This window comes from Lissotriton helveticus, chromosome 3_1, assembly GCF_964261635.1.
Source record: "Lissotriton helveticus chromosome 3_1, aLisHel1.1, whole genome shotgun sequence".
Lineage (NCBI taxonomy): Eukaryota > Metazoa > Chordata > Amphibia > Caudata > Salamandridae > Lissotriton > Lissotriton helveticus.
In genome coordinates this window covers 1,101,262,339-1,101,280,781 of record NC_136061.1, presented here as the reverse complement: position 1 = coordinate 1,101,280,781, position 18,443 = coordinate 1,101,262,339, and the positions used below count along the sequence as shown (strand labels likewise).

At 42.5% G+C, this 18,443-nt stretch overlaps 1 protein-coding gene across 15 annotated transcripts in view; it reads right to left on the bottom strand.

Moving 5' to 3' along the window:
* The window catches only part of BAZ2B (bromodomain adjacent to zinc finger domain 2B), a 1,221,971-nt gene extending 1,219,821 nt beyond the window's left edge, over positions 1 to 2,150 (bottom strand). For 9 of the 15 annotated variants that reach the window (XM_078681682.1, XM_078681684.1, XM_078681685.1 and 6 more), the window contains exon 1: positions 1,867 to 2,075. The gene's annotated coding sequence lies outside the window, so the exon portion shown is untranslated. Of the gene's footprint in view, positions 1 to 1,068; positions 1,531 to 1,866 lie in introns of those variants that run through there. The other 6 variants (XM_078681689.1, XM_078681691.1, XM_078681692.1 and 3 more) reach the window with 2 other exon arrangements.
* Between the last annotated feature and the right edge of the window lie 16,293 nt (positions 2,151 to 18,443).

Genomic DNA, 18,443 nt, shown 5'->3' with positions numbered 1-18,443 from the left:
AACAGTACCAAATGTGATTGGGTTGACTCAACCTCCAAAGATGTACACATAATTAAGTAAACAAATAAACATAATTGGTCTCAAATAATCTCCGCATCCAAGAAATCCACATGTACGTGTTGGAACTTTCTACAGTGTAGGCCGAAACGTTGCTTTGGATGGATCAACTGCTATAAGACATACAATCTGCAAGCACCAAAAAAATAAATAAAAGGAGATCTTGTAAAGCTGCATTTAATCGATGAAGTATATAACACCGGTAGATATATACATAGATATAAAATGTATCTGAATTGTCAATTGTTTTGCCTAATAAAACGAGTGTCGTTAAGGAACGTGACCTGCTGTCAAATGCTACTGGACGGACGGCCTTTGAGACATCTGCCGTCTAAATAGATGCCCATCTGTTCGTAATACTGGGAATGCAGACAGTATATACTCTGTAACAGAGGTCAGGTAAAAACATAACGCTCTGAAGTAACATTAGACTTTTAATTAGAAGAGGCATACAGCGGTTGTTCAGAAACAGTTTTTGCCTAAAGTTTGCCTGACGTCACAACCATAGTGTAATATGTCTTAAACTTTCTGTTGGACGAGCTGACGATGAGGGAGGGGGCAAGGGCGACCTTATAAAGCCATGGGAATAAATCCATCCCAAGATGGCGAGAGCCTTGTTGTTTAGAGGGCAGAAAAAATGGAGGATATTGCAATATCCACAATGGGATAGGTTTCAAGAACCAGAGCGGGCCGCAGCTGCTTCTCTTCTTTCTAAAGCAAGCAGCACAAAAGGTGGAACAAGAAAAAAAAAACACCCCAGAAGGAAACCGGCAGGAGAAACCCGAGGAGGAGGCGAGGCTTCACTTTAAAAAAAACACATCTCATAACAGAAAAGACTTCAGAGGCTAGGCTACCATGTAAGCAAATAATAATTCAGTTTTAAAATTAATCACTAGAACTGTGTGTGTGTCTGTGTGAGAGAGAGAGAGAGAAAGAGAGCGAGGGGGAGGGGTTGTCCTTGTAGCTGGTTGGAAGGCAGGGAGTTTTCAGAGGTCTTTCAGGCTTGCTTACCTTGCACATTAAAACAACTCACACCCCCAGATAGCTCTAGCCAGGAGACGAGACCCCTGGGCACCAGCATTTTCATAGGTAATGGTTTATAGTCGGTGCTTGATGCAGGAAACGAACTGGGAGCGCTAAAACTGAACAGTTTGGACCGTGTACAGGCAGAAGGGTCTCTGCCAGGAGACGGTGTGTTATCTGCAAATCGCTGACATTCCAAAGGGGAAACGTTAGAAATGTGTTTGCTTTGTTTTTTTCAAAAAAGGCGAGTACGGGAAACAGCAGTTGGCTCTCCGAGCCCACGGAAAGGGTAATTCACAGAGGGTGGCGAGCACAGGTCTGCCGGGAGAGGAAGCAGGAAAAAAATAAAGCGCCCCCGGGAGGGGGAGGGAGTCACGGGGAGAAGGGAGGTGGGGAAAGAGCCAACCGACGACGGCAGCGAAACCACCGCCAACCCAACCACCCTCCCCATGGGTGGGCGAAAAAACTTTCAAACCGCTCCCCACACGCACACACAGACGCACAACCGACAAAACCGCATCGGACACGCTGCGAACGGCGGCCGAGAAGGGCCGGAAAACCGACGGAAACAAAACACACACGCAGCACAAACGGAGAGCCCAGGATGGCGGGAGGGGAGTAGAAAAGAAACACAGATGCAGGAAGATGCACGCGTTTTTCTGAAGACTCCCCACTCCTGTCCCACCCCCCATCGCTTAAAGTCCACAAATATCCGTACACGGTTTAAGAGACTTCACCAAAACAGGGCCTCTTGAAACATTGCTTGTTATCATTTTTGCGGCTCACCTCAGCTGCTGGGGGAGGCTTCCCCTTCCTCTCCTACGGACACCGAAGTGAACGCGGCTGTAAATGTGTCAGGCTCTCTCGGGCCGCACGAACATAAAGGGAAAAAAAAGCGGCGGGGTTTACACTGAAAGGAATCGCTGCTCTGCGTGCGTGTGAGTGTGCGAGTGTCTTCTTCCCTCCTCCTCTGCCTCTCCTCTCTCTCTCCTGTCTCTCGTTAGTTTCCTTCCAAGCAGATTGAAGGAGATTTTCCCCCCTCTCTCTCACTCAAGGTTTTTTTTTTATTCAGCTTCACTTCAAGGCGAAGGCTTCATGAACCAAAAAAAGTGACGTCAACCAAACAAGGCTTCTCTTCTCAGGTCCCTAAACAATGAAACTTGCTGTTCGGCAGAAGAAAGGGAGGGAATCGAATTGTGTGTTTAATTTCTCAACCGAAACAGGGAATGCCCAGTCGTCCCCAGATCACAGCAGGAAGACTGTTTCTCCTGTATCCCACTCGGGAATAGTTCTCCTGTATATTTACTGGCCTGGGAAAAGTCCTTAGAGCGTATGTTTACAATCCCAAACTCTTTAAAAAGTGCTATATTGTCAGGACACCATTTCATTAGCATCACATCAAGGCACTTGCGTAGTTTTTTGGGGGTGGGTGAACATGGTATGTTTTAGGAATGCATTGCCTACATTAGGATTTAAAGAGCAGGGGCAAGTTGTACAAAAAAAATTAATTAAAAAAACAATACATTTTCCGGTCTGTTTTGTTTGCAGCGAAAGGTGTACACCATATTTCAAGTCGAGTCATACACGAACAGTCTTTCATGGCGTGCAACGGATTCGTTCTTTAAATAATATTCCAGATGGTCTTCTTTCAGAAAACACGAAGGAAATTAACTTATTTATTTCGGAGACGCCCTCGTTATATATATATTTTTTTAATTCGGTAAGTAACTACAGCAGTTTAGAAAAGATTGGTCGTGAAAAGTCGATAAAATGAAACCACGTCAGTGGAAACGCGATAATAAAACAGGTTCTTCAACAGGCAAAGTGTGAATATTTCCATTACTTAACCCTCCTCTCCTTCCTGGTGCTGGTATAATGTTCTACTTGCCTGGCATGGCTAATCTGGAGCAAGGCTAACCCGTGCTTAGTATCCATTATGGCAACAGAACAGACATTCTATCTACCCTTTGCTGCTGGTGCCAGCAGCAGCCCAATTCATGTTCTTTTGCAGCGTAACACGAGAAACGAGGCACCTCCCCGTCCCAACCCTTTAAACTCTACACGTGGTTTCTTTATTTGGATAACATTCAAGCTTAAGCCGAGGTTAAAGAACACTACAACAAAGAATGACTTCTGTGTAGCATGGGCACTGCCAACACTAGAAACTGGAAATAATGCCTCCTCTTATGAAACAAACGGTTGTTTCCGTATTTTGATCAGCTTCATAAACTTCGATTTTCTCTCGATTTAAGAAATCTGGACATTTCGTCGTCCAGATGGCAGCCGTGGTGACAAAAGGTAATCTTCTGTGTCTGGTGTTGGCTGTGAAGTGTCCATGGAATAAATCGAACTGTTCTCTGCTTACAAGCCAATATTATAAAACATATTTTGCGTGTACGTATATCTTGTACGTAAATGTGCAAATGTGTTTAGTAATGCCTTTGTTTTGTGTTTCCCTTCACAGCTACTGGTTGTGATTTTAATTGTGCCGGAGGATCTTCATTAGTATTAACCCATGGGGAGATTTCACAAAGCTCCTTCATTAGTGAAAAAAAAGGCTGGCAGACGAGATCTTTTGCATGCAAGGAGAATGTCAGCCTTACCTCGGTCATTTGTAACATAATAAGCACAAGCACAATGATTGCAATGCGGGAGCACTGGGGGAAGGGTAGAAATGACGCCTGTCTAATAGGTTCTCTTGGAAAAAGAGGCCTCATTACAGACCAAAATATATGGTACAAATTTGCGAATTTGCTGTCTCGAGGGACTGATACTATAAATAAGTTAATGTCCGGCTATGTTTATGGCTATTTTGTGTATTGGTTTATTTCTTTCCTTGGATTCTCGTTCACCAGCAAAGCTGTGCTCGCATTTATTGATTTTTTTTTCTCTCTGTGCATCATTCCCGGAATACAGATTTTAATCATTTCGCCACGCGCAGTAATTTCATTAAAAATGGAACCTTCCAGCTCGAGAAAAGCATTTAATTTAAATGACACACGATTTCTCTGTTAGCAGCAAAACTGTTTCAATAGTAAAATCTGGCCTAAGGATCAAATGCATAATTTAATCCTGAGTTCTCATTGCCCCACATTCCTTTTGAAGCTATAATTTGTCTAACTACCTAATAACTGTAATAAGGGCAATGATTTCCTAATATTACATTATTAGTCCATATTTAATTATCCCATAGGCTTAACTACACAATGAATAACAACTTTTATAATTTTCAGTATTTTCTAACAGTGTTGAAAAACAAATAATAGTGGTGTGATGGTGAGATAGTCAACCAAGAATGAAAGGTATTTTTTCAGACGTTTGATAAATACTAACACTAAATAGCATTATCACCAAAAAGGAGTGGAAAAATCTACATTTGTATAGATATCACACATTTATTTTGCTTATGTAGCGTTGTGAAGTGTGAGTCCTCATTAAAATGTTTTAAGATAAAGGTAACGTAAGCAAACAAAAACAAATATAAGAAATGTCACAAAAGGAGTTCTTAATGTCTTGGAAAATGCAGTATTGATTTTGGCTTCAATTATCAATTCAAAGCAGTGCTTGCACTAAGGCCCACACTTTGATCCACCAGCAAAGGTCTGCTTGCGAAATGCTTCGTCTGCTGTCTGGAAACCTAAAAGTTGACCTCGCACAACACACTTTTCTATTTAAAATATGAGTTCCTAGCTTTTTGTGGGGGAAGGGGAGGGTTAAACATTCATTGTTTGAGAAGAGAAAATTCATATGTTCCAAATTACTAAAACTGCGTTATGAAGACTGGTGACTCTGAAGCAGGCATCAATCTAAAACTGCAATTTCCAGGTACAAAATTAAAATGTAAACAAGTCTCAGATTAACCTAAAACGAAGACGGCGTTTTTGAGATAAATACTTTTGAAAAAAATTCACCTTCATGTCACTTCTAGGTCCCAGTTATAACAAATAACTGTAAATGGTGGTCTGCACGATAATCCAAATAGATATCGAGTAATGCAGATACTCTTCTGGTCATACAGTATGACGTGTATTTTTATATTCTCACCGCAAGGTCGTTTTTCATTTAGGCCATTGTTTTCTAACTACATAAAGATCCTGGCACATCGTGTCTCAACTCTACAAGTCATGCGCAGCGATTATGCCAGTCAATGAGGACAGAGCACGTATAGCCTTGGAGGAGGACCTGGGCGGTCCGATTTCAGACTAACAATGGGACGCCTGCTGTATGGTCACCGATAGGATCTCCCTCAACAGCAGACACAAACTGCTGCACTTTAAGTTTTTGCGTAGGGTATACATTACCCCGGCCAGGCTACATAGAATTGACCCTGCTAGGACACATCACTGCACCAGGTGCCACGTCCCAAATGCTGACTTCGCCCACTTGGTTTGGACTTGTCCAACAGTACCAACATATTGGGTGGACATACATGGGAAAATTAGTGAAATGGTTAAGGTGCCAATGTCCCCGTTGCCTGAGATTGCATTGCTAGGATACGTTGTACAGTTCCCCCTGGCCGTGCGCAGGTTTGTTGCTTTTAGTTTTCACCAGGCCTAACGGGAGGTGGTGGTCCACTAGGGTGGCAGGGCATCTCCCTCGGTGAAGGGTTGGCTATAGAGTATGGCTTCTTGCTCTATGAACAGCGACCTTTATGCGACAACCCCCCCCCCCCCCACCCAGGCCCAAAGATGTATGGGGGCCCTTCAGGGCATATTTGCAAACCCGGCAACTGACCCCCTCTGTACCAGCAGATCATGGAATTGTTCCAATCAGAGTAGGCTAGATGGACACACAGGGGGCAGCATGTCCCTGCCCCCTTAGAGGTTGACAGCTCAGTAACTACAGCTAAGATGTATACAGGCCTTATGTATGGTTTTTTTCTCACTATAGTTCCATATATGATTGAAATGTCTTATATGTTGTTATAAGGGTGGGAACTGAAGAACTCATGCTGGGGAGGAGCGTGAACATCACAATATCGTTGAAATGGTCATGGGAAAGTTATATTAATGCCTGCTGATACTTATCAAATTTTTCTTCTCTGGTCCCAGTGCTCTATTGTAACTGCAATGAAAAAATGCTAAATAAAGTTAAAAAAAACGACATCAAGATCCTGTACATTTTGTAAATCGGTGAACATACAGTATAGATGGAAATCCAACAATGGCTTTATAATATATTTCTTGAACCCTCACACAAATAGCCTCATGCATTGTTTCTTCCTAACAAAAAAGATACCAAAAAGCCCCTCAAAAGCCTCCTGGATGCATACGTGTTCGATGAATGGTTATACAGGTTGCAAGACTACCAAACTTAATAGATGAAAGCAAAAGTAGCAACCCTCTTGGAGTTACATAGAGGTCTTCCAGTTCAAATCATATCTGGGGGTGCCACGGTCTGAGTAAACGAAGGCTGTCCAGAATTTGTCCCTATTGGCCTACAGGAGGATCAGGTCAGGAACAATGTCTTAATGAAAAATGATTAGACCCCTGCAGAATGTAATGAAGGGCCCTGGAGTCTCCCATGTCTCACAGATATTCATTGGCCTTGGTCTGAATGTGGGCTCCATGAAAGTTTGGGGACTCCTGATGGGTTGCCCCCCTCACGACTCTTCAGGGATCTGCGATATGGCCTGTTCAGAAACCAGTTTTGGGACAATTCCACACCCTCAATGTAAAATGCCAAATATCAGACACATTTACTCCTCTCCTTAATCGAAAAACAACTTGAGAAGAGTAAATACGGTGCTGCCTACTAGTCTCAGTACTTGTGTTCTTTTCCTCATTCCAGTTATAGCTTGGTTGAAGAGAGTCCACCTCCCTAGTTAGGCATACCCATCCCAAATTTTACCTTGTTTTGTCTGTTTTTGGGGTAGTCATCCTAGGTCTTGTGGGACTGGGATTTTTGGTGTATACCCCAATCCCATTTTAAATTTTGGCTGGGACACACATTATCTTGGGTATGGAGGAAAAGAGAACTGCTCTACATGGCCCGCAGACCTTAAATTGGATGAGGCCCCCGAGGTCAAGGTAATATGGAAGGCCAAAATCACAATTTATTCTTCCAATTCATAGACGATCTGTTAGTGTTTCGCAAAGCTTTGAAAACCTTTCTCTTTTAATAAACTTCCTTGTTTTTATCTGTTGTGTTCCCTGTAGGTGTTGCACATTTCCTGCCATGCGCCAGGACGCCCCTTAGCTGGGGCAGCTGTGCGCAATACAAATATGTGTAACATAACATAACATAGAAAAAGGTCAAACATCCAAAATTCGCCCATCCTGGGCCACATCCTGAATCAGAAGTTTCTTGTTAATGTTCATACACTGCTCTGCGCCAAGCTTTGAAAGCCATATACCACACAAGGTGCCAAATATATACTAACACCATGGAGATTTCTCATGGAAACAAGAGCCACAACACCCGTAATGGGGCCAAGGAGCCGACAGTCATAGTCTTATGAGTCCATTATACTTATTCTAAGGCAAGGGTCAAGGGGAGGAGTTAAAGGGTTCGGCAGGATTGGGGAAAGAGTGATCAAAATGGAAGGGGCAATGCTGACTTCCTCAGTCTCATTAAGAGACATGGACCGTGACCTGCCCATCACTGATCTTTCTTTGAGGATTGATCTAGAGAATATTAGACAGGTTTCCACTGTGAAGAATAGGGGAACTGAGCCTGGAACAAGACTGGGTTTAAAAGCAAGCTACCAAGTCAGTTCAGGCATATTCATTGAGTAAGGGATATGTATCTTGACAGCCATCTCTTGTTTATTATAGCAAGAGTTTGATAAAGATATGAAAAATTTGGGGTGCTGCCAACTTGATATTTAATAAAATAAATGTGAACAAATTGGTTGACTGATTTTTCTTACGTACAAAACCTCACAAGTCTGCATTCAGCTGATACTGAGTTTGGAGCATGCTGTCACTAGTAGGTGGGTGCAAGGGGCTCTGTACGTAGGGGGTATTGTGTCAGTGGCACACAGTGAGAGGTTGGTTGACAAGAAACTCGAAAATATTTAGGACTTTTTTAAGGGAGACTAGGTTGAGCAGGGCTTAGCAGGATTTTTCACTGCAATGGGCTGTGGCACTCATAAGTCATTTTTTATGTAATTTGACAGGTTGTCACTGGTGGTGAATCATGGAAGATAAGAATATCTCACACTATATGAATTCTGAGCCTCATGATTACATTCAGTTCAGAAGTGGAAGGACCAATAGCAGATGCTTCAGGATCAGTACTCGCATTCTTGTAACACCAAACCTTTGACATTATGTTGATGCAAAGGGAAACTAGAAGGTGCAGCACCTGGTGGAGGAGGCAGCTTCAAATGCACTATAACAGAAGAAAGGAATTTAGGAAGAACTACAGATGGTTCAAAAACGACATAGCTCCTCATCTTCATTCAGCTCATCAGAACCATCATGCTTCGACTAAAGAAAAATGAATGCAAAGATGATGTGGACGCATGCTGGACCATACAAGAGAGAATTGTGAATTCCCAGTGGGAGAAGAAGTAATTAATTAATTCACAAAACTCATTGTGATAAATGTAGGAATCTGTCTCTGTACATACTATACAAAAGTAATGTATAGTGTGCACAGAGTCCAGTGGCACCCCAAAGGTAGGTAGAGGTAAAAGTAGATAATCCTTACTCTATTTGTGGTAGTGTTAGCGAGCAGTTAGGCTTTATCAGAGGTAATGTTAAGCATTTATTTTACACAGTCAAAGACTGAACTCAGACCAATTTGTTTGTACAACAATATTATTTAGTCGTATTTTATTTCCAGAACCAAGCTAGGCCTGGTGCAGGTAAGTGAAATAATATTTTTTTTAACACATGGTTTTATTGTTTTTATCTTAAAAATAGCTGAAACATCTTACATCATTAATCGTTCGGCGTTGTAGATTTTGATACATGTTACACGTATGTCCAACGCTTACAGTGTAAAAACCCTGGCATGAGACTCAGTTAAATACAACAATTTGTGGCGATGAGAGATGAGTATAACCAGAACCACATTGTTGAAAGAGTATTCTCGAGAAATCGGTACATTATCTCCTTATCTCCCCAAATTCCCACCCTAAATATCCCTCCCACAACTATTCCCTCCTGACAAACAGTAAACTATGAAAATAGCCACCTATGAACATTCCGTTCTGCCAGGGTAAGTACTCCCGTGAATCAAACATAATGATGGTGCGATAGAGTCTCCCGGGTAATGGAGAACGGAAAGAAAGGGTGGGGGGGAATGGTCGGGGAGGGGGAGAGAAGAGACCCAGCAGGAGTCATGAGCTAGCCCAGGGGGGCTGGGAGAAGGGGGGGCAAAGGCGGAAGGGCAGGAACTGAGGATGAAGGGGAGGGAAATCCATCCCCTGCCGACACCAGCACCCATCAGGTGCCAGACATAGTTAAGCTTCTTCAGCTATGGTGCAATGGGTTCCATTACGTCGTTGATTGTTAGTATCTTAAACTGCTCTATCAATTGAGCCAGTTCAAGGGAAATCTACCTTTACCGCAACCCGAGGTATTCTTCACGTCAAAGCGCTTCCTCTTCTGCTACTGTCCATCTAACAACCTCATCCTTTCACTTACCCTCCCTTGGTGTCATATGAGCCTTCCAGCGTTGGGTTATTAACCGCTTGGCGAACATCAAAGCTAGGCCCGCAAAGCGACGCACTAATTTTGCCTTCTTGGGCAGTGGGAAAAGTCCCAGTAAACATACCTCCATTTTGTCCCACATGGAGCACTCTGTTAGGCGGGATAATCCCTGAGTGACCTCCGTCCAGAACTTCTCTAATGCAGTGCATGACCATAACATGTGTTTAAGATCAGTGGGTTGATAGGAGCATCTGGTGCATAGAGCGGATGCTGTGGGATACATCCTATGAATAGCCAAAGGTGTTGATGGAGCAAGGTGGCAAAACAAAATTTTGTGTACCCCTTGTGAAATCAATGTTCCATAACGTTAATATTTACTAATGGTGTGTTGTGGTGAATTAATCAACAATAGTGTAAGATGCACACGTGGGAATACTAATTTTGCCTGCATGAAGCAATATTATTAACTCATTTGTATTGTTTTTGTGTTGTGAACTAATGCACAGCTTAAAAATAAATAAACACAATATGAATGTGCTTATTGTACACGTTATTGTGCTAGAAAGTTGTCGAATATGTAAGTATAAAACAAATTTATGTGGCTTACTTGCTTGGTAATAAATAATAGGGAAACATTAGTACGGTGGGAGGTAAACAGAAGGGCTTTAGTTCCATATTTAACATGAATTTGTGTTTGTTTCTATGATAGTTCCAAAAGTGGCCTCTGAGGCCTAGTGAAAACATGGCTGCTCTGGTAAACTGCGAGCAAATGCTGGACTGCGCATGCGCGCCCAAAGCCTGCAAGTGAGAGCGAACTGCCTGTGCTCGGATGGGAAGTTCAAGGCTACAGTGCCCTGAAAGTCAGGATGATTGCCAAAACATGGACAGTCGAGAGTTCTGAACATGGTAAAGTAATGCGAAGTTGCAAGTCAAGGAAGTGACCAGGCCAAAGACTGTCCTAAACAATACCCCTTTATTAAAATGCTGATTCACAGTGCATATGATGCTGTAATGGTGAGGAGATGCTCACCCATCCCAAGTTTGTCCAATTAGAACCCGAATTGAGGATGTTAGATACTTTTTAGATAAAGTTAGGAAATTAGTGTATAAAAACCCCTGATTTTGCTTAGTGGGTGTTGCTTTTTCGATTTCCTCTCGAAGTGCTGTCGGATTGCAGATCGATTCCTAGATGTAAGATACTTTGATTTATTTCTTGTTTGCTATGCAGGACTGAAGGATAAGATGAGGGCGTTAGTTAGGGATGTTAGGAGAGAATGAGTCTGGAACTATCTATTCTTTGCTAAACTTTTAACTGACTTCTAAATAAATGACTATTTTTTGAGCTCTAAATAAAATGATCATCCTGAAAAAAAGTTTTAAAGATTTTTCAGAATAAAGAATTAATTAATGCCTAAATGTCAGACATATTAAAGTTTTTCTTTTAATAAAATTAGGAAAATGGAATATTAAAGCTGGTCTAGTAATTTTTCCTACGCCTGATTTTCTTTCTAGCAGATCCATTGCCACTATGGTGGTGTGTCTGAATAAAATTCATGTTTGATTAAAACCATGGTAAATTGTATAAAACTGTAGGTGTAGATATAACTGGTTAAATAGGTTTAGACACTTCGCCAAATGTTACAGCATTACTCCTTTGCGTTTCACCAAACCTTGAAACCAAGTTAAGTGAACAGGGTAAATGTGCAGTGTTATGGGCCCCACTGACGAATGAATGTGTGTTCTGAGGTTTCAGGGAAATAGTAAGTGTTGATTAGAAATGATTTTTGGAGTTCCGCTGTAGCAGTTATTTCTTGGTAGCAGAGTAGTGGTTGCTAAGGAAATTAGCTAGGGTTATGTATAAAGTACTATATAGAATTTAATGTACAGAATTATGAACTAACATCTGTTAAGTTCGTATCACATTATATGTAGTTCTGAAAAGGCTTCCAAGTGTTGCGTGAAGCTAGTGCCTCTGCAGGCAGATGAAGTGTGGCAAGTAAAGTCGCACAGTGCATTGGTCTGTTTCAAAAAAGTAGTATTGTCGTATACTGCAGTGGTATTGTCGCATATCACTGTTTAGGGACATTAGGTGTGAAAGGATAAATGTATAGTGAGGACAGTCTATAAAATCTTAGCCTTCAAGCACAGGGATCATTGCGTATCCTGATTAAAACTTACTGCTGGAAGAGTAGTAGGACTTAACCCGAGCTTGATAGAAGGGTAAAGGAGTGGCGTCTACTTTATTAACGATAGAGGAATTCTGTGGTGGGCTAGAGGTAAGCGCTGCCTACTGGTGATACAGAGTTCATGTATATATGAATAGGGATTTCTGTATGAACGTGTGTAAATGAAATTGCAATACGTGTTCTGGTGAAACTCTGGGATTGTCTCTAAGGAGGTGGAAAAGATCTCTGTATGTGCTTTCCTGGAGAAACAAGTTTGTTATTGCCTGATAGAAGGGTAAGGTAGAGGGTAGTGCTGCTTTATCGACGAGTCAAAAATTCTGTGGAGATAAGCGTCGTCTATTCCTTATACAGAAACTTGTGTGTTTGAGAAATTTTATCACTTTATTAGCGAAACAGGCAAATGGTATTGTTTTCTGTAAGTTACTAACTGATTTTGTAAAACATCTTGTAATTACGGCTTCTTGAAAAATCCTGTAAAGGAGGGGTCAGTCAGCGCTGCAGAAGCCGGGGCGCTGGTGACGTCAAAAGTGTCGCGCTGGGATTGGTCCTCGTGACCAAGGCGGAGAAAGGGCTGATTGGTGCATCACAGAAAACAGCGCAAGCTATTGGTTGAGCACTATAGTGACGTATTGTGTTCTAATTGGTACGTTAGTGTGAACCGCGCTGTGATAGGTTGGTGTTACGGAAACAGCAATAGAATAGTACGCGATCTTTTGAAAACAGGAAATTTGCTGAAAATGGCTTACTACTATTATGACGAAGACAAGAAGAAACCTTCATGGTTTAAAAAGTTGAAAAACATGTTTGTAAAAGACAAAGAGGTAGTTACGAGAGGGGGAAAAATACTTCCTTTGCCAAAGACGCCTGCTTCTCATATGATGTCAAAATATGGTTACCATTTGTGTGTTTGGTTGGAGAATTGGGTACGGTATACCAAGGATGATGGTGTGTTAGCTTTTCCAGAAGGAGGATCTTTTGATTTGGCAATTTTGAGAAATCTGAGAGACAGAATGGGGGAAATCGAGCCACACTGCTGCCGGGAAGCCTACCTGCCAGACGCTCTTCTGCCTTCCTGCCCCTGGGGCCCTGACGCTGTAGGTCTCGCCGCTGCCGCGTTCTCCACTCCTCGCGGCTGGTGGCGGCTGGAGACTACAGCTCCCAGAGGGCAGTGCGACCACTTCCGGCCACTTCCTGCCGCTGCGCGCCTGGAGGCGCTACTTTAGCAGGACGCTCCCTCGGTGGAGCGGGGAAATCGAGCCACACTGCTGCCGGGAAGCCTACCTGCCAGACGCTCTTCTGCCTTCCTGCCCCTGGGGCCCTGACGCTGTAGGTCTCGCCGCTGCCGCGTTCTCCACTCCTCGCGGCTGGTGGCGGCTGGAGACTACAGCTCACAGAGGGCAGTGCGACCACTTCCGGCCACTTCCTGCCGCTGCGTGCCTGGAGGCGCTACTTTAGCAGAACGCTCCCTCCGCGTCGCGGGACGCGCGCGGGCAGCGCCGGGCAAAGGGCGGGCCCTCTGAGGCCCTCAGAGGTCATCAGTGGTCGGGCGGGCCACCCCACTAACATCTCCTTCGTAAGGTTTGCCTCTTATCAGGTAAATAGAATGGGCGATTGCACGGACATAAGTACTACTGCTGATGCCCCCATCCAGGAAATAGATACCTCATTTTCATTATTAACTTCTTTTGAGACACTAATTGATACCGCGTTCAATGAAATTGTCGAAACTGAAAGAAGGTTTTCCATGGGCCCTATGAACACTAATCAACCACACGCCACGAGTTGCTTAAAAGTCAACACTCACATAAATCCGGAGGTTATAGTGGTTAAATCATCACATTCTGTTGTTACTGTGCCCACTGTTCTGGATGATGAAAATACTGTTATATACATAGCCCCAGAAGTAGCCCCTGACTCTATATTAGAACCAACATCTGCGGAGGCTACCATCAAGGTATCTGATAATGCTGCTGCTAAGAGAAAGAGGGCCCCTGTGAAATTATCCCACAATAAAAGGAAGCAGCCACTAAGGAGTGTAAACCAACCAACGCCACAAAGCATGTGGACTAGGGAGAAGAAACAGAAATTAAATCAACAAATTGTATCTGCGCAGGATCAACCTCATCTGGGTGATGTTGTAGTCATAAATAACGAAGACTCAAACTTTATGTCTAGTTCGACCCAGACTGAGCTCCCCAATGTAAACAATACAAATAGTCATTACTCTAAATCAGAGGGGAATCTTATTGAGACCATCGCAGATACTATTTTTAAACAGCTCGAAGGTCAAATGAACAAACAATTTAATAATATTTTTAAAAGACTTGACAGACTGGAAAACCTAATTAAAAATGATGATGCCAAAAGAAAAGGTACAGTGAGCTTGGATAAAATAAGAGTAGAACGTTTGCTAAAGGACCTGGAATCCACCACTCGTGTTCTTACTAGGGGGGACCAGGTCATCAATAGGGATAAGGAACCACAGGTTGCTACTCATTCATTACCAACTATTACACCTGCGGTTATCCAATGTAACGGCACAAGAGGTGGCAACCAGTCTGTTCCCTCAACTAAATCCTCTTTGCTTCCAAGTATCGCTACCAGTGTTTCTGACAAATCCTCCGTTTCCCCTATTGTTGTAACTGGTTCGTCCACAGCAATTAACAATAGTATTTCAGCGGCAGGCACTATCACAATGCAGAAGGCCGCCCCAGATCCCAGCCAGCGCTATAATAAGATCATACATGAAGACACTAGGCCTATTAAACACCAAGGGCCTGCCTTCCACCTTCCACCTGAGGCTTGTCCTTATGTTTTAGTTCTGGCTGGTATCCCATCCCTTAGGGAAGGTCAAGGAGAATCGTGGGTTCAACTGCACAACAAGTGCATAGACTGGTTAGCAAAGCATAAGGGGGTGGGCTATGACATTTCTAAAGAGATTCTGTCCACAAGACGAGTAACCTGGGTTGGTCCTCTATTCAAAAACATTAATGGGGACTGCATTGTAATTAACTTTAGAAACCCGGGCACTGCAAAATTCTTGCTGAACAAAACCTCTGTTCGACATGGCCCATCTACTGTGGTGAAACCCCTACCGCTAAATTATTTTTACCGTCCCCCACACAAAATGATGCAGCCCCCACCGGTTTTCCCCTTACACAATAGGTTTGCAATATTTCAGGATTTGGAATCTTTGGATTGACTGCCTCCCACTACCACTGAACCGATTCCTGTGTGTTCTGTTATTGATCGGTCAGTGGAAACATTTCCTGAGGCGCCTCTGTCGACATCTAACACCTTTTTATCTGGTATACCATGTGAACAACAAGGGCTCATTACATTAACATCCGTCCCAGAATCTGACCAGGGCCCTTGTTCTAGGCCAGATAATAATTTAAAAATTCTTAGTTGGAATATTGCCGGGCTGAAGGCAAAGATGGAAATTACCTCCTGGAAAGATTGGGTTAACTGTCATGACATATTAATGTTCCAAGAAACCTGGTGCACAGTTGATTTGTTATTTGAGGGGTATACCTGCCATAATAAGATTGTTCCAGTTCCCCCGTTTGGTCGTCCAAGCGGTGGATTATCAATCTTGATAAAGATTACTGCGGAAGTCAAAGTTGAGACCCTGCTAACAAATTGCACTAGCTTTATGGCATTATCGTATACTCAGAGGACAAGACTATGCTTAATCAATTTCTATAATAATGACTTTTTGTCCCAACCTAACCCCAATTTTATTCTTCTGTTTGATTTTATTGATGAAATTATGGATGGTCAGAAATTTGGGAAATTTGATGGAATCTGCCTAGGAGGGGACTTTAACGCCCATATACATTCAAGAAACCCCCCATGTAAAAGAGGAACAGAACTATCAAATCTTCTCATAACTAGAGACCTTGTAAATTGTATGGAATATGTAGGTATGGAGGATAGCACCGCCCCATTTTCCACTTTTATTGGTCATGGGGGTGGTACTACAATTGATTATGTCTTTGTTTCACCTCCTGTCGCTAATGCTCTAATAAGGGCTGAAGTTGTATGCAAAATTTATAGCGACCATTACCCAATTGTTATTCACCTATCACTTTTGAGGGCTAAGTGTATATGAAATGAAATAGGTGCTAAAAACTTGAAGGTTTCAACTGATAAATTGAGGGTAATTTGGAAGGGCGTGGATAATAGGGGAATCCTAGCTGAAATTATTAAAAAATACCCAGTTTTGATCGAAAATTGTCTCACCACTGATGACCATGGGGTTAACATAATCACGACATTTTCTGAACTCTGTTCCGTAATAAAAGGTGAGATCTCCAGACCAGCTTCTAGTAAAGCTGTGGAAACACCTAGATGGTTCGATGCCCTCTGTTCAAAAGTAAACAGGAATTTGAGAGCTGCCCTAAAAGCTGAACCAAGGTACCTACCACAAATAAGATTGCTCAGAACAGAGTATAAACGTACCCTACGAACTAGATCAAATGAACTGCTTAAATCTCACTGGGGCTCCCTGGCCCGCTCAGCCGAATTGAAAGATACCACAGGGTTTTGGAAAGAGGTAAAGGAGATAAGATCTATAGGCTCTAATTTAACGGAGATTAACTGTAACATCACCGGCCCTATCCGGATGGAACATTTTGCAAAAATTTATGCAACACCAGATACTCCTCCTTTAACTCTATTACCCTTAAACCCACTTAATATTTCTGTATCTGAGGTTGAGGATGCAATATTAGAAAGCGCTGGAAATAAAGCGCCCGGCCCTGACGGCCTCTCAATTGACCAGTTGAAGTGTGAGCCCGTTTTTTGGGCTCCACTGTTATGTAATGTTTTTAATAATTTAACAAACGGGCAAATTCCAGAAACATGGTCCTGCAGCACAATCGTTCCAATTTTTAAAAAGGGTGACAGACTGGACCCGGGGTGTTACCGCCCCATTTCATTAATTGATAATACTTTGAAAGTTTTGGGGCGGATCATATTTAAAAGGATTAGAACTTGGGCTGACGAGAGTAAGATCCTACATCCCAGCCAGCTTGGTTTCCGTAGTGGCGTTGGAACGGTGGAACAATGCTTAAACCTGAACCTGATTATGGCGAAATATAATATTGCCAAGAAATCCCCTCTATATTTTGGATTTATGGATTTGAGTTCCGCTTTTGATTTTGTTAACCGTTCCCGCCTTTGGTCCACCCTTCTTGAGTATGGTTTAGATGATTATTTGGTCCACTTTTTAGCTTTTTTACACCGTGATTTAAAAGCACGTGTGCGTATAAATCAATCTGGCGAAGTTTCTGATGACATCAGTATCGGTAGGGGGGTCAGACAAGGGTGTGTGCTGGCCCCCCTCCTGTTTATCTTGTATATTAATAACTTAAGCGGCTCCCTGAGTATTCTAACAAAAGATGTACCCCATGTAAATGGAGTCCCTATACCTACCCTTCTTTACGCTGATGATGCGGTCCTGATGGGCCGCACCCCGAAGGCACTCCGCATCTTAATTTCCGGGTTTGTTCTTTTTATGGCCGACTTAGGCTTGATAACTAATTTTAAAAAATCATTAATCATGAGCTGCGGTCCTAAAAATTATAAAATTGCCGAGATCAAATCAGGGTCAAATGTTTTGAAAAGTACCAGTACCTTTCCATATCTGGGGTTGCTGTTCTCAAACACTGGTACATGGCATGCACATGTATCTTATGCTAGGAATAAGTTGGGCAAGGCTATAAATTGTGTCACTTCTTTGAGACAACCCAACTATGCTGACGTAATCACACCACTTGTTAAGATCTATCAAACTCAATGTATGCCAACTGGTACCTATGGCGCCGAGGTCTGGGGCTACACAAACTGCTCCCACATTCAAATGGAAGAAAACCGGTTTTGCCGGAAGGTGCTTGGCGGGGTTATTTGTTCCCCTAACTATGTATGCCATAATGAGTTAAATATTTCATACATAGAAGATTTTGTAAGATCAAGACCAGTACTTTTCTGGCTAAAGCTATGGAATAACCCGGCTGCCATTTTGACCCGTGAAATAATTTTAGATTGTTTAAAATGCGATAGGGCAAACTGCATACCGTGGTTAAAAGCGGTAAAAGACTGCCTTGAAAGTGTAGGGCAGGGTTCTCTGTTTTCCACACCAAGTCTAATAAACCGCTCCCATAAGACTATTATTCTTAGGGCACTATATGATTTGTATAGAGGAGAACGTGAAGGGAAGAACTCGACTAAATGCACTGTTATTAAATATATGGGCTATTCGGAACCACACATTAAACACCCTGGCCCACCATATAGGTATTTACGTTTGCAACTTAGTAGGTGGAACAGGGGTTTACTGTTTTGCTTCCGAGATGGAAGTATAGTAAACTAACTGAACTTCCCTTTGGGTTACAATAAACATTTAGAAAGCTTGAATTGCCATTGTAACCCTAGCTTGAAACAGAGTCTTATGCATTTCTTGTTCTTTTGCGGTTTCTATAAAAAGCTTTCCGCTCATTATTTAATGCCTTACTGTAGAAAATATGAACTGACCAATTTTAAACTAGCATTAAGGTCGTTTTTATTATTG